We start from the raw sequence: 23,595 nt of genomic DNA, 5'->3' as shown, positions 1-23,595 counted from the left end.
ATGAATTAAGGTTTCAAGTCTATGTTAGTCTCAAAAATGAGTTGAAGAATATACCTTCTTCCATTTTCTGAGAGTCTAAAAGATTGGCATTATTTCTCACTTAAATATTTTGTGAAATGTATACATGTACAACTTCTTTACCTAAAAAGGGCCATCTTCCAAATTACATTAAAATGTACACAATTACATAAAATTTCAATTGTAATAAATTATAATCATGTAAAATTACAACCACATAATTAAAAAATTTAAAATTACAAATAGAGAAAAATCACATAAATTACAATTTTACAAAAACTACATAATACATTACAAACTTACATGACAAAATCTTCCCTAAAACAAGCTTTGGAGTCAGACTGTCTCTGTATGGATATTGGCCCTGAGGACAGGCGTGCAATCCTGTGCCAATCTCTACTACTCCGAGTTCTCAATGTCCTTATCTACCATGTGGGTTTGCTAATGGTCCCTCCATCTCTTTCAGATGTCAGGAGGAGTAAATGAAACAGTGATATGTAAATCAATTCGCCCTGAGCTTGGTCTATAAAAGGTGTTTAATATTTGGTAACAACATTCATGATTATATGCTAATAATTTAATTATTCACTCAAGTGTTTATTGAGCATCTATTGTGGGGCCAGGCACACTGGATACTGGGGAAGCAACGGGAGGCAAAATTGGATGTGGCCTTTCATGCACCTGGAGCAAGGATTCAGCGTTTGTTCCCGCAGATCCATGACCCACCCCCACTGAAATGAAATGGAGGCCGATGTTTACCGTGCCACCTCTGCGTATCTCTTTAGAGCTCTGCGTACTGCTTTTGTGCCAGATGGGCAAGAATAAATGAAAGCAGCCATTTCTGCTAGGGAGCAATCAGAGCCTAATATTGAGCTCTTTGGAAACCAACTCATAGCAGTCATAGGCAAGGGCCACTTCCTTTAGGAAATGAATGAAGACAACTTGCTTTTCCTAAGCTAGGTTCCCCGTTTGTATTTCTTGACAAGGGCCAAATGTGTCATACAAAGGGCTGTTTTCATTGTCCCTGTTTTTCACAGTTTCCTCCAGGCCCCACCAGCTTCTCTGCTGCAGAGAGTTTACCAGGAAACAGGCGCACAAAAGGAAGAACTTGCTGAGGCCCTGGCAAACTGGAAACTCAATCCAGGTGGCCGAGGTCTAATCTTCCCCTACACCAGGTAATTTCTCTCCCTTGCATCTGAGCTTGTGAAATCAATGTCAATAGTTCTCAGGTGGCCCATGGCTCCTCCAGTACTTCTGGAAATCTTTGCACCAGTGCCTTTTTTTTTTTTTTTTTTTTTTGCTATACATGGCTTTGATTCTCTGCTACACATTTCTCAAATGGCTTTATGAGGCCTCAGGAATAATACCTGTTTCTTGGCTGTGTGAGGACTCAGTGAGACATGTTAGGAATGCTGTGATGTCTGGTTGGCAGCACGGAATAAGGGCTCATTTATTGGACTGCTTGTTGGGTCAGGTGGGGCAGTCTATCTGTAGATATACAGATACATAGATCAATGAACATATAGATGGAGATACAGCTATGGATAGACACATATGTACACATACATATAGCATATTCACATACATGTATTAATTCAACATTTTTTCTTTTTTGAGACAGAGTCTCAGTCCATCACCCAGACTGGAGTGCAGTGGTGCGATCTCAGCTCACTGCAACTGCAACCTCTGCCTCCTGGGTTCAAGCAATTCTTGTGCCTCAGCCTCTCTAGTAGCTGGAATTACAGGTGTGTACCACCACCACGCCTGGCTAGTTTTTTTGTTTTTGTTTTTGTTTTTTTGTATTTTTAGTAAAAACAGTGTTTCGCCATGTTGGCCAGACTGGTTTCTCCTGACTTCAAGTGATCTGCCCTCCTTGGCCTCCCAAAGTGCTGGGATTACAGGTGTGAGCCACTGTGTCTGGCCTAATTCAACATTTTAACAAATAATCTAGTGCCTACTATGTGCAAATTCACTGTATTCATATTTACATGAGTGGATCAATTATTAGTCCTATTTGTGAAATCCAAAGAAAGAATGTAACATTTGAGTTTATGTAAAAAGTGTTGGAAAAACTGTTTTCCCAAATGAGCTAAGATGGAGCAGTGGGACTTTTAGGGGTAGGCTTCACAAGTTACCTGCTAATCATTGATCTCAATGTAGGCTAACCCCGGGCAGTGAGAGATGGCCATTCGAGGGCACCACTGCAGAAGACCTGGCATTCTGCCTCCTTGTGGAGTCAGACTTTGGCCCCCTGCAGTGTTTGCCATTGTGGGGGCATCAGATGCTGATGGGCAGAATGAATGTGGAGGAAGTTGGCTTCACTAGGGCAAGGAATGAATGGCCACCACTGCTTTTGTGCCAAAAGACTGAGCCTCTCTGGGAGAGTGGACAAGAACAGGTTGGAGGAGGGGTGCCCTTCATCATCTTGTGAGCATCTGGACCAAGTTCAGGGCTGGTGCTCTCGTTCAGATAGATTTAGCTGGTGGTGCAGAGATCCGTGAGCTTGCTTTTGCAGGACTTCAATGATATATAAAAGCAGCATGAAGTGCTCCTGACTGTGGATTAATTTGGAGATGACTTTCTTTGTTGAAGAGTGGCAAGACTCTTGCAAGTTCTTAAAAATGCACTTGTTGGTATGAGAATGAAAAGTAGTGGCTGAAGAACCAGTCTTCAATGGGCAAGGCTTCTCTGGTAAGTTAAACAAATTCAGGCTGGGATTTAGAGGAATTCGTGCTCGTGTAAGGATTAGGGCATGCCAAAGTAAAAACTCCAGTATGCAAAAGTATTACTGGGAGGCGATTTAGAAATACAGATACTTGCATTTATTTGACAGATCTGGAGCAGTTACTCTCTGCTGCAAAGGCTGCCACTCCAGATGCAAGAGGAAAGGACCCTCATGATTTCTGTTTGATTGTGGCCACCAAGTTTAAATGCGGGAATGTAGGAATTACAAAAGCATGGAGGAAGAGTGGGAATTTTTGAAACTCATGAATAACCTTGTAAACGGAAGAGCCTGTTTTAACCCCGAAAAAGGAATAAAAGACTTGAGTTTACATGAGAAGGGTTAAAAAAAAATTTCCCCTATACCCTTGCCTTCTGGTTAATTCCATTTTAAAATTGTAATTTATTTTTTCATTTATTTATTTTTTTTTTGAGACAGTCTCACTCTGCCGCCCAGGCTGGAGTGCAGTGGCCGGATCTCAGCTCACTGCAAGCTCCACCTCCCGGGTTTAAGCCATTCTCCTGCCTCAGCCTCCCGAGTAGCTGGGGCTACAGGCACCTGCCACCTCGCCCGGCTAGTTTTTTGTATTTTTTAGTAGAGACGGGGTTTCACCATGTTAGCCAGGATGGTCTCGATCTCCTGACCCCGTGATCCGCCCTTCTTGGCCTCCCAAAGTGCTGGGATTACAGGCTTGAGCCACCACGCCCGGCCTAAAATTGTAATTTAAAGCTAAATTAAAAGTAAGCCAATGTTGTGGCGGCATGGAGTGGAATACATGTACCTGGCCCCCACTTCCCAAGATTTGGATTTAGCTGGTCTGGGATAGGTCCCCAATTCTGAATTTCTAACAAGCTCCCAGGTATGCCGATGCTGCTGGTGTGCACATCATACCTGGGGTGGCACTGAGTAAGAGGTTGTTAGTTTTCCATTTTGAAGGTAATGAGTAGACAATGGTTCTCACATTTGGCTGCATTAGAGTCAACTGGGGAGCTTTAAACAAGCCCTAGTATCCTGACTGCATCCCAGACCAACAACAGCAGAAAGTCACCTAAAAGCAAGCTCACGGATCTCTGCACCACCAGCTACATCCATCTGAACAAGAGCACCAGCCCTGAACTTGGCCCAGATGCTCACAAGATGATGAAGGCTACGGGGTTCAGGCATCTGTATTTTTAATAGCTTCCCACGTAGTTCAATGTGTAGCTGAGGTGAAGAACTGCTGCTCTGGGAGGAAATTATTTCAGACAACGGCAACCAAAGGTCTTAGTCATCATGAGGTGTCAGAATCACTTTGGAGACCACGAATATTTTGTAACGCTTCCTGTTCTATCTTGAAATGAAATTCACAGACTGTATAATCTACTTACATGCATCATTAAAAAAAGTTCTTTCTGTAATATAAAGGAGGAACAAAAGAAGTTGAAAAAGGTAACTTTTGGTAAACAGACACACACACACCCACACATACACCCTCCCCGCCCACACACACATATTCGATAGGTGAATGCTTGGGTACAAGTTCTCTAGAAGACATAATAAAGTATCCAGGTGTTTGTCCTGTAAGAATGTGATCCCCACAGCCCCAGAGCCAGGCCAAGCCTGGAGCACAGGACCAGTGACTCAAACACCACCGGCTTGGTGTCATGGTGCCGTGGTTTTCCATACCGGTGAAAAACACTCAGTAAACTTCTGGACGCAACAACACACGTTGACTGACTCTGCGTTCCTGCATATTCCGCTCATACTAAGTACCAGGCAATAATGCTCTATGATTACATGTCAGAGATTTAGGGTCTACGGTAGGTAATTACCAACTGGTTGTTCATCGACATGCATTTCGGGCTGAAGTTTGAGCATTTCAGAAATTCTAGCTTCCCTCTTCCTTCCCCCAAATGCGAAGATGTCTTCACTATAATTGAGCAAGCACAAACGGCCCCCTCGAATGTCTCAGAGCTCCCTGTTGAACACTCATATGGAATAAGGAGTGAAGGTGAGCTCACTGAAATGCACCCGACGCCAGGCGCATTCCACCTTCCACACCGCAGCAGCGTCTCGCAGGCCAGGGCTGGTGGACGAAACTGTGGTGGGTGAAAATGCGGTGGGCTGGATAAAGGACTCCCACCCCAGATGGCCGCAGGGGTCCATTCAGGGGAGTGGAGAGAGAAGGGCTGCGGGCTTCCAGTCAAGCTTTACCCTCACTGAAAGTTCAGGTTCAGGGCCCAGTCCCCGAGCGTGGAAAGGGACCCTTATAGAAGAGGTAAAGGAACCTCCTTCAAATCCCCCGCACCTGCGCCCCTCCCTCAAAGAGAATCCTGGGAAATATTTAGCGATCTCCAGTGCCCTCTAGTGGTAGATACTTGTCATGCCAGGCACCAAAAGATGGTTAGTTTAATTTTTATTGTTTAAAAACATCACACAAGCCCATGCAGGTTTATACAGTAACAATCTCAAGCTTTCCTGCATTTCCTTTTATCATCCCAATCTTATTACACCCGAGAGAACATTTCCATTCCTTTCCTATGCATTCACAAATGATATATATGTATATTATATATTCATTTCTATATGTTACACAGAGATGTAGACATGTAGAAACATATATGTGCACATATGCTTATGTACTTATACATAAGCATAAAATATTTTGTATGGCATATATGTATATCTATTTTATATTTACAAGTGTAAAAAATTTTAAAACTTTACATAAATATATAAAAATATAACACATTTAATTATATACTTTATACAATATGTTTATATAAAGTTTATGTTTATATTGATAATATATTTTTATGTACTATATAAAGTCTGAAAATATATTGTATAAGGTTTATTTTTATTTTTATTTATTTATTTTGAGACTCTTTCTGTTGCCCAGGCTGGAGTGCAATGGCACAGTTCACTGAAGCCCTGAACTCCTGGGCTCAAGGGATCCTCCCACCTCAGCCTCCAAAGCGGCTAGGACTACAGGTGCAAGTTGCCATGCCTGGATAATTTTTTGTAGAGATAGGGTCTCCCTGTGATGCTCAGGCTAGTCTTGAACTACTGGGTTCAAGCAATCCTTCCGTCTTGGCCTCCCAAAGTGCTGGCCTCCCAAAGTGAGCCACACACCCAGCCTGAGGTTTTTAAACAGCAGTGATCTGACTGTTTCACTGCTGCATGGTGTTGTGCAGTGTGGAAATAACCTGATTGGTTTGATTTTTCTCCCCTAGAGATGGACATTTAAATGGCTTTCACTTATCTTCCATTACAAGAATACTTTGTAAATATATGTGAATTTTTCTATAAGAAACACATCTAGCTTTTCATTTAAGTCAGAGACTCAAATCTGAAATGCAAAAGCTTGTAAAACTGTGAGGTGTTAGAAATCATCCCGCCAAAGGAGTGAAGTGAAGGGAAGTTTCATAAACTTGGAATGGAAGGAAAAGGCTGGACAGGAGTGGGATGGCGTGGCTGAGAGGGAGATAGGAGGCTGGGTGTGGGTGAGGGGTGGGAAGTGTGGGATGGTGTGGCTGAGAGGGAAATAGGAAGCTGGGTATGGGTGAGGGGTGGGAAGTGTGGGATGGCGTGGCCGAGAGGGAGAGAGGAGGCTGGATATGGGTGAGTGGTGGAAAGTGGGAACATTGTTTTCACCTAAAGCTGTATTCAGGCCCTGGGGTTTTTGTTTTTATATTTATTTAGAAAATGGATAAAACTTTAATCTGGTTCAAAATTCAACAACAGAAAGGTGTTAGATCTCATTTTCCTCATCCTTCTGTCTTCCAGCCACATCTGTTCTCTGTTCTCCTCCACAGAACCAACCAAAGTAATTGGTGTCTTCTGCATCCTTCCAGAGATAGTTCATGCATAAGCAAAAAAAAAAAAAAAAAAAAAAAAACAACAACAACAACAAAAAACTTTCTTTCTCTTTCTTGTTTTCCCTTCAAAAACCACCAATAATTGTACCTGATATACATAGCCTGCCCCCTTTTCTCATTAAACAATGGGAGATTATGTCATTACGAAGAATCAGATTTCTTCATTCCCTTTGCCTGGCATTCCGTTATGTGGATGAGCTGTTATTTATTTAACCAGTCCCCACCTGAAGGACACCTTGGCTGGTTCCAATCTTTTCTATGACAACAGTGCCACAATGAGTAGCCTTGTACAACTGTCATTATGTGCATGTGTGGGGACACATATAGGATATAGTCCTGGTAGTGGAATTCCTGGCTCAGAGAGTTTTTTGAAAAGAACTGCAAGTCGCCGTCTGTGGAAGCCTTGCCAGTTTGTACACTTGTGTGATTCGCTTCACCTCTACCAACACTGGAGTCATTGAGTGTTATGTTATTTGCCAACTGGATAAGTGAAAAATGGTATCTCAGGGCGCGTTATGGGACATGTTAAAGTACGAGTGCAGCCGAATATCTTTTCAAACACTGATGAGTTTTAGTGCCTTTCTTTAGAGGAATCTTGGATGCTGGTCTTACTGACTTAGAGCCTCTTCCTCAATCTGCATTGCCTTAGCTGGCCCCAGCGCACTTTAGGGCATTACATGGATTTGGGGGTTTTTTTTCATCCTGCTCTCCTTCCTTTGGGAGTGGCCTCCGAGGCCGACATCTTCCCATTCCCCTTGCTTCCCTCCTATCTCTGTCTCAGCCACGCCATCCCACTCCTGTCCACAAGCCGGGTGCACAAGCCATTCCAGAGGGACTTTACCTCACTGGAATGAACGTGGCAAGGGGCCTGGGTGTTGTGCTCCTCCCTCCATGGGCTCTGGTGCTCTGGCTCCCAGTTTATGACCCGTGATCCTCCCTCGTTCCATGTGCATGACCTCTCCGCCCGATAACACAAGCAATTCTCAAACAGCCACTCCAGCTGGATGCCCCCAGGCAAGCCCTGCACTTTCCCAGCTTTACATTCTGGCCTGTGCTGCACCCCCCATGTGTGATGCCCTCCTTGAGTCTGGCATGGGTGCATGGCTGCCTGCTCCAGCAGGTCAACCCTCGGGCACATGAACTTACCTTACACACGCTTTTGTGGCACCAGCTGTCTTTGTAGGTGGTGGCCACACCAGGAAACATTTCCTAGCCTCTTGTTTCTCTTGAAAATTGTGTCATCAGATCATAGCACATCGTAAACAGTTAAGAAGAAAATTAACATGCAAAATTAACAGAAGAAAGGGAAGAAAGAGAAAATGCAATCTGCCCCAAAGCTGTTCTTGACAATTTTTTGGAGTGATTTCATATTATTTTAAGTTTTATGAAGAAAGTACAATTTTATTAATATTTGTGTCTTGCTATTTCATATTCGCTGCAATTCAATGTGTAAAAGTTGCCACAGTGACACTAAGTGGTAAAGAGTTAATGGTCTTGCCATCCACTAAGTGCATGGAACCAGAACAGAACAGGGCCCTGATTCCCACTGCCCGAGGCCAAGTTTCCATCCACGCCAAGCATGCTTTTCAGCATCTCCACTTTCAGTTGCTATTATCTCTCTGCCCTCGCTTCTTCCAGCACCCCAGGGAAAAAGCTCCATCACATTTTGGAGGGAAATAAAGAAATAGAACTAAAAACCTATTTGATTTCAGCTTTTGGTTGGTGGTTAATAACCGAGATAGCTCAGGTATTTTTCCAGGTTGGTGTGCAGTGGTGCCATCATAGCTTACTGCAGCCTCGAAAGCCTGGGCTCAAGCGATCCTCTGGCCTCAGCCTCCTGAGTTGCCTGGTTAATTAAAAAAGTATTTTGTAAAGACAGGTGTCTCACTATGTTGCCCAGGCTGGTCTCGAACTCCTAACCTCAGGAGATCCTCCCGCCTTGATCTCCCAAAGTGTTAGGATTATAGGCCTGAGCCACTACACCTGGCCCAAGCACTTACTTAAAGAGGTGGGATGAACAAAGAGTTCCTGGAGGGAAGCTAGCTTTCACCTGTCTTCCTACTACCTGGAAGGTGCTGTTTGTGAATTCAGGATTCATCTGTCCACATTGATGGTTTTCTTAGCTTGTGAGGTTACTGAAACGCAATTATTATAGATCGAAAACTTTCCCCAATGGCCCCTTGAGACAGGTTGAATAATGTCGTTTAATCTCTATAACCTTCCTCTGAAGTAGCCATGGTCACTCTCTCTTTTAATGATGAGAAAAACAGGGAAGAGAAGTCCATAGGAGGATGGAAACTTGGCCTCAGGCAGTGGGAATCAGGGCCCTGTTCTGTTCTGGTTCCATGCACTTAGTGGATGGGAAGACCACTAACTCTTTACCACTTAGTGTCACCGTGGCAGCTTTTACACATTGAATTGCAGTGAATATGAAATAGCAAAATAAAAATATTAATAAAATTGTACTTTCTGCATAAAGCTTAAAATAATGTGAAGTCACTCAAAAAATGGTCAAGAACAACTTTGGGGCAGATTCTTCCTTCCCTCCCTCCCTCCATCCCTCCCTCCGTCCCTCCCTTCCTCCCTCCCTCCCTCCCTCCCTCGGTCCCTCCCTCCGTCCCTCCCTTCCTCCCTCCCTTCCTCCCTCCCTTCCTTCCCATGGAGAGATTGTTACAGCGAGGCCTATGGGATCCTGCTTAACTGTAGTGTTGGAGGCAAATGCTGTATGAGGGCTTGTAGGAGGCAGTGCTGTGCTTGCTGGAGTGAAGCTCTAACCTGAGTTGGGTTTGCATCCAGCTGCTGATTGACCCAGGGAGGTCTCCAGCTGCTGCTTGGAAACCAACAAAAAGAGTAGCGAGTTCCAGAAACACCGGAGTAAGATGGTGACTTGGTGATAAAAAGTCTTTCTGGAGGAAAGGGAAAACACTCCCATTTTATTTTCTGTGAAATCTGGTGGCCAATGAAACCACTTCCCATTGACTTGGGTGGGGAAGGCAGATACTTAGATTCATGTTCCCAAAGGAGAACATTATGCAGTGGAAGATGTAGCTTCACGGTATGTCCCACTCTGTCAGGACTCTGTGCTGCACATAGACTCTGATGTGAATTGGCGTTCTTCCTCCCTGGGGTTGTGCAGTGCCCAGCCTGGGCAGCTGTATACTCCAGCCCTGGATAGGTTGATTTGTTTAAGGAAGGCTGTTTGCTAGCAGGTATATGGAGATAATGCATTTTATATGTAGAGTTAGTGTCTTTTAAAAAGAGAAAGCTCAAAAAGCCTGAAGACATAAAAAGCAATCTATTCACTCCTGCACCTCTCCCTCCTGCAGACACTGAGATCTGCCCCGGCAGCTCTGATCTGGGGGCTCCCTGTAGGTGCAAAGACCTGGTTCTTCAGACTCCATCCATGGAAGGAGGGAACACCAATTGCAGGGAAGTGGGCTCTGCATAGGGTTCCAGACACAGTAAAACAGGGCCTGGCACAGGTAGAATGGGGGAAAAGGGGGCCCTAGTCAAAGGGCAGGGCAGCCTCAAAGTTGACCCCAAGGCTGGGACCAGGGGGGTACTTCTGCTCCCTTCTGCACCCAGAGTCGGAAGAAACAGTTCATTCCTCTTAACCCTTTCTTTGAATCATCCCTGCAACTTGGCATCCCTGAAACCACATAGGGAAATCACTCCTGTTGTAAATCCTTTCTTGGTGGCCCCCTGTGGCAGCAGTGACTTAAAGTCTCATCACTCATGGTAGTTGTGTTCTATAAAGCTGCCATGAACACTGAACTAGCAGACGCTGAATCGTTGCTCCTAAGAGAAGCATAGAGTTAGATTCCTGCTAGCCTCTGGTCACATTTTGTCAACTGATCAGTACATAACCTCGTTCTATGTATGTTTCTGTTGACAGATGCCTTGTTTGAGGTATAGTGTGACTCCATTAGCACTAAACTCAGGACCAGCAACACTGTGACTCAGGCCTGAAGGAAGCTTTTCTAGCACATGAATTTCCTCCGTAAGGCACCTCACAGCCTCTCGTGCCTGGGAACTCTAGCCAGCACTGCAACACGATGCCTGGGGCCATTATAAATGTGAAATCACCAAAGAAACCCCACAAAAATGTGAAAATCGTGGGACTAAATAGATCACAAAAAGAATGCTTATTTGCAGTATGAGAACTGGAACCAGAAGGTAAGATGTCATTGTGTTCTTCCTCAGCACTGGGTGACTCAAATTTCTTTCCACTCTGCCGGTGTCTTTGAGTGACCAGGAAATTGCTGGGAATATTGATTTTGGGATAACAAATAAATTTTATCGAGTAGCTAAATTTGCAAATATGGAATCCACAAATAATAAGGGTTGTCTGCATCTTGAGTTAATTGCCATTTGAAAACAATGTCCTTTTCCAGTTCATCCATTCACCATGGTCCAGGTCTCAAAAGTGATTCCTCCCAGGGGTCAGGTGTGCAGTGCAAGGGTCCAGTGGTGACTCAGGTGGAACAGAGGTCACTGGCCTTGTCCAAAGGAGGCAGCAACTCCTCTCCTCCTGCAAGCTTGGCAGGGGTTGGGGCCCCATGATTTTTACTTGGGAGGGTCCCATGGTGGCATCTGTGTGAGTGTGGCCAGGGATGTCTCTGGAAGAGGAGATTGCAGACTGAGATTTTCTGTTTATTTGGAGGGTGAATTTGGAGTGTTGAAGGGCACTGGGAGGTCTAGGGCTTCCTATGTCTTCCCTTAGTGCTACCTCTGGGACTCCATTTTGTCAGAGTTCCTGGTATTTCATGAGAAAGCTGGAAATCCAGGTATTTTTTTTTTTTTTAATTAGAAATGTCAGGATTTAAAAATATAAACAGCTAACTAAAAAATCGAAAATCTCTAACCATTGTGCAAGCAAATGAAACAGGCATAATAAGTATGAGATACTATGTTCCTAGGTGCCTGGTCAGCTGGGATACAGGTGAGAGGCTGTCGGCAGGTGCAGGTGACCCCCTTACCCACTGCCTGTCCATTCTATGTGTTGTTGCTTGGACCCATTAACATTGTCTGCCACATATTTCTGTTTGGAGAAGGTTCTGCTACTGTGGGTGAGTCTTGTCTATACAGAGGGCAGGGTTGAGCTGCAGTCGGTTACAAAGTCTACCTTCAGTGGGATATTGTAAGGGTTCATATGAATTGAATTAATAATATTTTTATATCTGAGGCTACACAATCCTAAAGGAAATGTGACTTCTACAGAGAGAATGAAGATGTTCCTAGCACTTTCAAGTATATCGAGCGTTCCTCCAATAAGTGTATTTTTTTCATCTTGTGCATCTTGTGTGTGAAAGCTTTCTGTGAGGTTATGTCCATGAAAACACACGCCTTTTTTTCTTTTCCTAATAAAAGCAGAATAATGAAAGATAAGGATAAGGTTACACCATGGCTACAGTGGTTGTCAACAAGCCTTTTGAGATTGTCTTTTTCTGTTGAAATCGGTTAATGAATTGGAGTTTTCCACTGAGCTCACACAAGGTAGCTTTTCAGATCTGGGAGCAGATAATCAGAGTCACTTTTTCCATGCAGCATGTTGAAGGGCATCCTTTGGTCTTGTGGCTCTACCAACTCGGTCTGGTCCAGGACCAATCTTGCTAATTACCACAGGTGGACCTTTGGCCCAAGGAAACAAACAAGGCTTTGGGGCACTTCTCCGTGGCCGCCTTGGGACGGTTCAGAAGTGATGAGCCGCCAATCTGGAAGCCGCTTGGGTGATAATGATTCTGGAATGGGCTTTTATGTGGACGAGCAACATGACCTAAGGCACCAGGGACACCAGAAAGGACACTTTTTATGCAGCTTGAGATGTGAGTAGAGAGCAAAAGAGATTTCAAAAGATGAGCACCGCCGCTCTCTCGACATTATAAAGTGTCTTCTGAGTGACAACAGTGCATCCTTGTGCATGAATTGCACTTAAGCTTTGTATTTTTGGAAAATGACAATCTGTGTTTTCTGGTTACTATGGACCCAGTGTGGGCCTAGAGGTTTTATGTGTGCAGGACCTCATTCATGTAACCCTTTCAGTGATTGGGAGAGGCAGGAGTGGTTCTTGCCCCCATTTTACAAGGGAGGAGACTGAGGTCCCTGAGCTAGTGAAGGATCCAGCTGGGACTCTCGAGCTCAAGTCTGTGGATCCCAAAGCTTGTGCTTGTTGAGGCTCAAGAGACAATAGAACTCGCAGTGGCTTGGATGTGGCAGGAACTCATTTCACTTGTCTTTTCTCAAGACATGGGTGGTGGGAGTCATCAGGCTGACAGAGCATCTGACGGGAAGTTCAAAGAACTTTAGCCTGTTTAGCAGTGTGTTTGGAATCACCTTGTAGGATGACCTTAAATCATGGGGATTTTTGCAAATTCATTATCAATGTTAAAAAAAAAAAAAAAAAGCCTGTTAGTGATGCCAGGGGAGGGCCATTGTGGATTACCGCTTGATTAATCATGGCTGAGTAGGGAGAGTTGCTGTCATTTTCCTTTTTCTTTTGTTTCTGTGAAGCTCCTCACCTTCCTATCTCAGCCAGATGTCTTCATCAACCCCATCTCCTTCCAGCTCCTTGGGAAACTTACCACATCTGTTTTCTTTTTGCATTTGAATAGTCTTTTTCTGTCAACTGGACCCTTCTTATTTTCTTTTTCACCAATGTTGCAAAAGTTGAAAGAATTGTACAGAGAACATCACACACTTACCACCCAGATGCCACGTTTGGCATTTGCTGTATGTGCCGGATCACACATCTGCTCTCCTGTCCATTCTTCTAACCACCCGCCAAGACTTTAAAAAAATGCCTTTCAAAGCAAGTTGCAGACATTTTACACTCACTTTCTAAACACTTCAGCCTGCACACCACTGACCAGATTTCAAGATTCATTTTTGTTTCTTTTCTGTTAAGTAAAAATTTACAGTGAAATGCATAATTCTCACAAGTAGCATTGGGCAAGTTTCCCCCATTGGCTTTTAATACATCTGCTAATCTCTTCTATTACAAAATCAAGCCAAATCTGCCCTCACCTCAGGCCCGTTCAGCTACTGCCCCGAGTTGCTCCTCCTCATTTCCAATCAGACTTTTTGATAGCACTGTCCCTGTTTCTTCCCTCCAGCCTCTCCCTGCACCCATCTGGCCCATTCCCTACCCATCCTGGCATCTTCACTGAGGTTACCAATTCCTTCTGTGTCACCAAATCAGGGATATTTTCTAGTTGTCACTCTCCTTAGCCCTCGGTGGCACCTCAAACTCCTTTCCTCTGGACACACTCCCTTGCCTGACTTGCAGGGTGTGACGCTCCCTGGGCTTTCCCCACAGCTCTCTGGCCACATTCTTTCTCTCATTGGAGTCTCCTTTGCCATTTTCTCGTATGAAATTAAGTATTGGAATTGCTTAGGGCTCAGCAATTCCATACTTTTTTTCTGACTCCATATTTTCACAGACGTTGATCTCATCCTCTTCTGTGGTTTCCATTTCCACCCCCCTACCAACAACCCTCACATCTGCATGCTGCCTGGCATCTCTCCTGCAGCTCTAGGCCTGTATTCCAGCTCAGTGCTCCTTCTTGAATGGTCCAGAAGCACCTAACATGTTCATGTCCAAAACCTGACTCAATCTTTCCTCTTCACTCTTGTTCTCTGTCTTAGTCCATTTTGTGTTGCTAGAATGGAATATCTGAAGCTGGGTAATTTATAAAGGAAAAAATGTTTGTTTGGCTCATGATTCTGATGGTTGGAGAGTTCATGATTGCGTCTCTGCATCTGGTGAGGGCTTCAGGCTGCTTCCACTCACAGTGAAAGGGGAACCCCGACTCGCAGAGATCACTGGTGAGAGAGGAAGCAAAAGAGAGTGGGGAGGTGCCAGGCTCTTTTTAACAAGCAACTCTTGCTGGAACTAATAGAGTGAGAACTCACTCACTCCCATGGGAGGGCATTGCTCTATTCATGGGGGATCTACCTCATGACCCCAACATCTCCCAGTAGTCCCCACTTCCCAGCACTGACACACTGGAATCAACTTCAACAGGAGATTTGGTGGAAACAAACAGTGTTCAAACCACAGCGTCCTCCTCTACGATTCCCCCAGCACAGACAGTGGCATTACCATTAACCCAGGGGGCATCACTGGCCCCTCCTCCACTGCCAAATTGTATTGATTTTGCTTCTCACAATTTTGTCTTGATGCCGACTTCTGCTTCTCTCCACCGCCATAGTCAGGGTTCATATCTAGCTGGGTCTCCCACCCTCTTGACGCCCTCCCAACATGCATTCTCCACCCAGCAGCCAGAGTTCTGTTCTCAAAACATTAGCCTGGTTCTGATGCTCCCCTGCCTACACCACCAGTGGATTTCCAGTGTCTTCTGTCTTTGCAGGGATTGCAAGGATCTTCTGGGTCAGGCCCCTGCCCACCTCTTCAGGCCCCTCTCTCTACCCCCCGACCCCACCACTCTCTGTTCTCCAACCTCACCAGCCCGTCATGGCTTGGTTCCTCTCACGACTGACCTCTGCCCATGCTCTTCCCTCTTCAGGAAGCCCTTGCCCCTCTCCTTGTCTGCCCAGGCCTCCCCGTATGCACAACTTGTCCTGCAAATGCCTCCCTCATGTTATGTGTCTTATGACGCCCATGCCTCTCCTTTCAGATACTTAGCATGGCCACACTTTTACATTTCACTGTGAGCATCTTTGATTAATTACCTCTTCCTTGTGGAAGCTTCATGACAGTATTTTTTCCTTTGCCTTTGTTGGATCTTCAACACCTAGTGAAATGCCTGACGCGTATTAGACACACAACTGTTTGCTGACTGAATACATGAAATTTCATTCTTTACATATTCCTAATTTTTTAATGGAAGACAATTAATGTTAGCCAAGGTACCAAAATTGGAGAATTAATGTAATAGCTGTGGTTCAGATTTTTGAAAATATTTTGATAAATCTGGGACATCTAGTTCCTTGGGTGGGAAACAAAGGCTCACTCATGTCACCTCAGTTTTTAAAAAAATTTGGACAGTGGTCATATGCTCTGTGGCTTACAGAGCAGGGGCAGGAGACCTGGAGCCTGGCTATTAAGGGTGAATGCCTCCTGGTTATGCTGTTATTCTTGTTTGCAGAATGGGACAGTCACATGCCCCTAGAGTCTCCAGGACTTGTGAGAATGGGATAATATTTATGTGTCTCTGCAAAACGGTACAATCACATTAGTCCACTGCAGAAGGGGCAATCATGTTTAGGATCAAGATTCCACCAAATTTTCCTGTTGTGTCTTGCAAAGGGCAGGATACCACCTCTTGGACCATAGTGGGAGGGGCTGCTCTGTTGGGTCATCCTGCTTTGCAGACTTGAGAACTGGGCTGAATCAGTGTCACTCTAATTATTATTAATGTTGCAATGATTGCTATTTCACTAGGACTGGCTCTCTGTAAGCTCTGGCCATCCCATCGGGCTTCAGTGGCCTGCAAGAGCTTGGCCATGATGCTCCAGCTGAAGGGCGCTTTGGTCCCTGGTCTCAGGGTGACGGGCAGCTCAGTGGGAATGTACCTCCATCCGAAAGCACAGGGAGCTGGTAACCCAGGGGATGGGCTCTCCAGAAGCTGCCAACCCAATACTTCTGGGAATTGGCTTTCTCTTTTCCTTGTTGTGGAAACCTCACCAGCTGCTTCATGGGGGAGGTTAACTAATGCAATTAACAACAAATGCCTTAATTGCAGATGTTTAGAGAGACACTTTACTATTATTATTGTTATTATTGTTTTGTGTGTAACTCTCCGCACACTTGGACATCTCTTTATTAAAGCAAATAAAACCATAATTAGGTGCAGCCCAATTCAAACAGCAGCAGCTTGGAGCAGGAAACCATAATTCAAGAACAAGAGGCGTTCTCGACAAATATTATGTTGTCTGCCTAGTAACTGGTTGTGTGGCAGGGTGCTGTGAGCCGCTTCAGAAGAGCTCTTACCTGCTTTCTCTAAAGCCTGGACAAACGGGGGAGGCCGGGTTGAAGGAGACAGGCCGTGGGGAGCCAGGGCCGTGCTGGTAGCACCCTCAGAGAACAGGCCATTGAACAAGCCCACAGGCCACTGGAGCTTGTATTCCAGGAGGCTTTGATCAGAAGCTGGGAATTACACAGGAGCTGGGAGTTAAGGGAAAAGAAAAGGAAGACAGTTTACTGCTCTTAAATTGTGGTTTTGGAGGATTAGAAGAAAGGAACCAGACATCAGGTCGGCATTTCAAGACAAAACAATTGAGAAAACACACATTCCAGGCCTTGACCATGGATCAAGGCCTTGACCGTGAAGTCTTTAGCTGTGTTTCCCGATTGCACAGACGGCTTATAGTGTGAAGTTGTGTGCATCGATATGCTAATGACGGCCTCTTTAAGTGAAATTAATGCCCGGATTGTGTGCTTAGAGCAGCCCTTCATTATTCCCTGTGATATGAAGATGTGTTGGAGATTCTTCCCGGCCTCTCAGTGACACTCTTCATACAAAATTTATCTCTTTTATGGGTTTGAAGCTCTTTCAGATACATATCAAAGACCTTTCCATGCCTCTACCCTGCATAATATATTCTGCAACAGCTTATAATAAATCATCCTCCTTCCCTGACTGGTTAGCCGTGAGCAAACATGGCTATTGCTGGCACCAAAAGGATGTGAGATCCTCATATTTAATGCTTTGCCTCTTGTGTTACTACTGTCTGTCCTTCCATCTTCCCTGGGGAGCCCCACAAAATGGCAAGGGGCTGGAGTCACCTCCAGCGCTGTTCTGATTTTAAAGCCACTGTCTGGGTTGATGACATAGGAAATGTAATATGCTGTTCTTTCATGTTGAAATAATCTTTTCCTCTCTTTTGCCTCATTTTCTGATTTCACAAGGAGACGTGGCACAGGTGCCCACTGTATTTCCAAGGGACTTAGGTTGACAAGGGTGACCATATTGGTGGTTGCTTGTGAGCTGAGCATAGATGGGCATTGTTGCATCTGGTTGAGGAGAGAAATCAAATAGAACAAAGGGAAAGATTGTCCAAAATGGTGGTCTCTGGGCTAGGAACGGCACCATGGCTGCTGGCTGCTAACACGGGAGGCGGATCCCACTGTAACATGGGTGACTTGGGAGAAAGCCTCCCTCAGAGAGGTTCCCTGTGTGGGCACAGAGGGATCACGCTTTCCGATGCTCACGAGTCAATGGGGTTCTTATGTTTGGTGTGAGTGGTGGAGTAGAAGGACAAGTATTTTTTTTTTTTTTTTAAAGAAACAGAATTTGCTTTTGGTGGGGTTATTCCCAAAGGCCAATGTGTGTTAAAGGAAATGCACCCTGTGATGGATATGGCTAGCTGCACCCCATTTCCTCACCCAAATCTGCTTGCTTTTTCTTCTGTAGAAATTTATAGCTGGAGAGATGGTTGCATAGAACAAATGGGACATTTTCCAGATTCCCTTGAAGCTAGCTGTGGTCATTGAGTTTGACCAAAGATTAAGTAAAATTCCCAAAGTCATACAGCTAGAAAAACAACAGAGGCAATATTTGAACCCATATCTGTTTGATTCCAAAACCAGTGATCTTTATTGTCTCCTTTCATTCTCTTAGAGGATGGAGAATTTCAATCAGGTAGTTTTTAAAATTTCCAGAGAATAAAGAATACACTTAACAAAAATGACTTATCTTATATTTATAGTATTATTATTAACTACAGACAATCTATTGAATAGGTAACATATATTACTATACATCAACAGATAAAAACATATCATTGGGACAACTACTGAATGGTTTTTCATAAATTATAAAAGTAGTTCAATTAGCTTTATTGAGGTATAATTTACACAGAATAGAATCTGTAGACTTTTGGTGGATAGCTTGATTAGTCTGGTAAATGTACACAGTCATGTAACCATCTTCACAATCAAGACATAGGATATTTCCATTACTCCAAAAGCTCTCCAGGCTGCTATGTATTCAACCCATCCTTGCAACTCCAGCACCTGGTAAACACTGACCCATTTTCTGGGACTATTGTTTTGCCTTTTCTAGAACTTCATGTATATGAATTAATTCTTGCTTTCCGATTATTATATTGATGCTGTTTTTATTAGAAGATTGTTTTGGAGTAGAAAGTTTGGGGTTTTCCTTTATAGCACTGCAGAATGAAGTCATGTAGACCAAGTGGCTATTGCTTTACAGACTCAGTCCAGTGCTGTTTTCCCTATTGCAGAGGGAATGGGATTTACATTGTAAGCAGCCCTAAAAAAATGGCCATGTACTTCCTCAGAGCCGCTCTGCCGGTTACCTAAACTAAGCCACTAGAATTTACTGATGACACTTGTGAGTAGGTGAACTCTTGATGCACTTAAAGAGGAATGTTTAATATTTGTGAAGAATATTGGAAATGTCCGAGTCAGAGCAGGTTAATTGGATGCATGCAGTAGTTGGGAGGTGGGCTGAGGACGCTTCCAAGCTCTGAAGGCTCTTCGAGAAGTCCCATGACTTGCTCAAAGTCTGAGGCCCCTGCTAAGTTAGCAAATGTTTTTTCCAAGTGTAGATGTGAAAAAATGCAGCATTGTCTGTCTACAGTTCTCACCAGAGCTGGACCTGCAAAGTCAGGCACCTCTGCTGTCAGCTGTGTTGGGTAATTATTTTTGGAGTGCTGTGGACAGCACCAGGGTCTTGACTGCAAAAGCCAGTCATGGCTGAACTCCCTCAGATGCTTCCCCACATCTGCCTCACGTTGACTTATAACCCTTGAGTAGGTAGGGCTTAGAAGACGACTTGTATTTCAGGGTATTTTAGTTTGGATTTCCCCAGAATCAGATCCTGAGACAAAGATTCGAGTGATGATCTGAATAAACATCTTCAGGGGATGGGGCAGTGTGACAGGGAAGGGAAGCCAGTTACATTGGCAACTGGAGCACAGTTCCTCTAGGAAACTCTGGGAGATGGTGGCGAGCTCACAAGGAAGAGCCCAAGAAGCTGAGGTTCTTGTGCTCCTAATCACTGTCTGTGGCTGGGTGAGGGCTGCGTCCGGAAGCGTCGGATCGCCAGGACGACTGGCTCACCCTGTGGGCTTGTGGTCAGCGCATTTCAGAGTACACAGGAAGCAGCCTTTGGTGTGCGAGGGCAGCACTGAGGGGCTTGGGCAGGGCACCTGCAGGGACTGCTATGCAGACCATACCAGGTTCCCTTCTTCATGCACTGTCTAAACCATGACTATCTCCCTGCACCAGCCATACACATTGTGTTCCTCATCGGTTTGCACTGGGCCGTGGCTCTTTAGTATCTCACCATTGTTGCCTTTTCTAGAAGACTTCTAGGATCTGCCTAGATAACTCCTCCTCAGCCATCAAATCTCATCTAAGCACGCTTTTCTCAGAAAGGCTTGCCCTGGCGTCCTGGTAAGCGCAAGTCCCCCTGCCACATGCTGAGGGGTTGTTGGTGGACAGGCCTGCCCAGTGCTCCTCAAGAGGCTTTTCAGCCGAAAAACACATTTTCCAGACTCCCATGGGACTGGGATTTATGGATTTCTTTCTTTCTTCTTTTTGAGACGTCATTGGAAAGTGTCTCTGTAGCAGAGGTAGAGTGGAGCCTGCCTTCTGATTTTTCCACTTTGTGCTTTCTGCATTCCTGTGCATTTCTGGCAAGCAGACCTGGAGATGTGGGGTTGTGCTGTGGTTCCTTTCCAGCAGTCAAGTTTTGTAGTGTCAAGAGATCAATGGAGGGAAGGTCACTCATTATTTTGCCCTTGTGTATCTGTCTGGTGTGCTGTGGTTTAGACCAATAGTTGAGATGATAATGGTTTCCTTACTGATCTTTGGATCACAGAAAAGGTGGTGTGTTCCCAGAGCCTCTTGATTCTCTGTCTCCCTGATGGTCCCATGGTTTGTGGTTGTCCTTGAGGAACAGGCGCATGTTATTGCTGAGAGTAACTGGAAGTCTAACCTACAATCTGCTCTTCCCACTCTTCCAAAGAGCCCTCAGCCCACCAATTAAATACTCTTTGCTAAAAAATAAGATTTGATGACTTATGTCTCCTAAAATTGAACTTTAGTGGGTATATCTCATTACACAAATACTTCTTTTTGTTTTGTTTTATTTTGAAAATTAACACATAATAATTGTACATATTTATGGGTACAATATGATGTTTTATTACATGCATACCTTGTGTAATGATCAAATCAGGGTAATTAGCGTATCTGTCACTTCATGCATTTATAATTTCTTTGTGGTGAGAACAATCAGAAACCTCTCTTCTAGCTATTTTGAAATATACATTATATTATTGTTAACTACAGTTGCCTTACTGTATTTTTTAAATTTTATTTTTATTTTCCACATACTTCTGCTTGGAAGCAGTTTTATAATTATTTGTGGGAGTATATAAAATAGGGGTTGTCTATTCAGAAGGTCCCATGACGATGGAGTTATATCAGCTTTAGCTAGTATAATAACTTAGGGCAATGGTTCTCAAACAGGGGTGACTTTGTCCCCCAGGAGACATTTGGGAATATCTGGAGACTTGGGTAATCAAAATTGAGACAGGCACTTTTGGCATCAAGTGGGTAAAGGACGGGGACACTGCTTGGCATCCTAGAGAGCACAGAACAGCACCGACAGTAACGAGTCCTCCAGCCCAAACTGTCAATGGTGCTGAGGTTAAGAAACTTGGATTTATGGATTTCTTTCTTTCTTTTTTTTGAGACAGGATTTCACTCCCATAGCTCAGTCTGGAATGCAGTGGCACAATCTTGGCTCACTGTGTTCAGGGGATCCTCCCAACTCAGGCTCCCAAGCAGCTGAGACTACAGGTGCACACCATCAGACCCAGCTAATTTTTTGTAATTTTAATAGAGAGGAGCTTTAGCCCTGTTGCCCAGGCTGGTCTTGAACTCCTGTGCTCAAGTGATCTGCCTGCCTTGGACTCTCAAAGTGCTAGGTTTGGGTCAGGCGAGGTGGCTCATGCCTGTAATCACAGCACTTTGGGAAGCCGAGGCAGATGGATCACCTGAGGTCAGGGGTTCAAAACCAGCCTGGCTAACTTGGTGAAACGCTGTTTCTACTAAAAATACAAAAAATCAGCCAAGTGTGGTGGCGGGTGCCTGCAAGCCAGCTACTGGGGAGGCTGAGGCAGGAGAATCGCTTGAACCTGGGAGGCAGAGATTGCAGTGGGCCAAGATCACACCATTGCATTCCATCACTCTTGGGAAACAAGAGTGAAACTCCATCTCAAAGAAAAAAAAAAGTGCTAGGATTACAGGCATGAGCCACCATACCTGGCTGGTTTTCTGAAACTATATCAGATAGTGTACAGGATCTTTGGGAAAGCAGAGAGCTTGGTGAAACGCACAAGCACAACCCAGACTGCTCCAGGAATCTTTCTGATGCTGCCATCCCATGCCTTTAAGGACTAGACGCCAGAAGCCCTCCTGGGCAGGGGCATGATTATTGATCCTTACTGTGCAGAGAAGGACATGGAGGTACGCTTGTCTTGACACAAGCTTGAGTCTGTCCTAGTTCATGCTTTCCTGGACTCCCACACTCTTCCTTTTGTAGGACGTCTGTTTGGAAAAAAATCACTAATAACCTGACTGAATGACTTGTAAGTCCTAGCAAGTAATAGAATGGCATTTGTCTCTTTTATCCAAATTGGTAATGTTTTGAAAGATTTTATGACTTTAAGGTAGTCATTTTGTCTAGACATATTTCTGTGTGGGGAGGTGTTATATATTTATGCACATATCGGCTATTTAATTTTTAGATAATTCAAGAATATATTATCATCATAGAAAACATCAGACAATAAAGAAGTACACAGAGAAAAAAGTGAAAATGCCATTTAAACCCCTCTCCCTCCTCAATTCCAACCCCACCGCCCTTCCCAAAGGTACCTGCAGTTACATTCTGGTGTATATTCTAGATATTTGGTGTGCATATATTTTCTATGTGTTTACATGTGCTAACATGCATGTAGAAAAGGCATGGTCTTGTTTTCAGGATTTGTCTACTCCTTGTGATCATATGCATTATTTTGCAACTTCCTTTCTCCATCCCCCCTCCCACACTTTCTTTTTCTTTTAGCTTGATGTGTCTTGAAGAACTTTATACCCAGGAATGTCTGGCTTCACCTCATCCTATTGGCTGCTGCGTAGTGTGGCTTGGGACAGATATGCTGTATTCAGGCAACTACAGAGTGGTGATCACAAGCTCTCAACCTGCTGTCAGCCTGCTGGGGTTGAAATTGTGGCTTCACCCTTTGTAAATACGTGACCTTGGACCCTTTACTTAGCTTCCCTGTTGCCTGTTTTTCTCATTTGTGGCCTGGTTCTTCATCTGTTAAAAAAATTGTGAGCTTGTTGAAGTCATCCACTTCTGACAGATTAATACGATGTGCTTATACTGTAGACATCATCTACCCATTTTCTCTGGGTCTTGATATGAGAATGGATGCAGTTTGAATTGCACTGAAAGCTTATTTCTTCTTTTCTAAAATTTTCTTTTCCCTAGCAAAAGAATTCTAAGAAGATGTAGTTGAAACCCAGGTTTTGAAAATTCCGAGCTTAAAAAATTATATTTTATATAGTTTCCTAGAAAATTTTCCTTTATGACCTGCTGGCTACAGGCAGGATATCAGTTGATTCCAATGATTCTTTATTTCACCTTGGCATGTCTTTTATCAGAAATCATATGGAAACTTTTTAATTTATGGGCTTTTATTGCAATCCTCAATTCACCCTGAGTAGTCTATTATGAAGTGTTCTAGAGGTTCTTATTGTCCCTTATCAGAGAATTGTATCTCGGCGCAATTCATCTGTAGTCATTCTTCACAGAGAAAATCTTTCATATTACCTTTCTTTCATCATATAACGACAACTCTTGAATACATCATTATTCCACAATGAGCTTATAAATTATTATCATTAGGCAATTTTTCATATAATCTGATTTTATAAACTGTTTCTTTTTATTATCGTTAGAGGGGAACCAGTAAATGCATCTATCTGTTTTG

At 44.1% G+C, this 23,595-nt stretch overlaps 1 long non-coding RNA gene across 1 annotated transcript in view; it reads left to right on the top strand.

Annotated features, from left to right (window-relative positions):
- Positions 1-2,340: 2,340 nt before the first annotated feature.
- Positions 2,341-23,595, top strand: part of LOC117068377 — a 94,675-nt gene continuing 73,420 nt past the window's right edge. Inside the window, exons 1-2 of the long non-coding RNA XR_004431094.1 lie at positions 2,341-2,709; positions 10,496-10,776. This is a non-coding gene — a long non-coding RNA (uncharacterized LOC117068377). The remainder of the gene's footprint in view (positions 2,710-10,495; positions 10,777-23,595) is intronic.

The sequence above is a fragment of the Trachypithecus francoisi genome, unplaced genomic scaffold (assembly GCF_009764315.1).
Source record: "Trachypithecus francoisi isolate TF-2019V2 unplaced genomic scaffold, Tfra_2.0 Lachesis_group21, whole genome shotgun sequence".
NCBI classification, from domain to species: Eukaryota; Metazoa; Chordata; class Mammalia; order Primates; family Cercopithecidae; genus Trachypithecus; species Trachypithecus francoisi.
The sequence above is the reverse complement of the archived record's forward strand: the minus strand, read 5'-3'. Positions and strand labels throughout refer to the sequence as shown.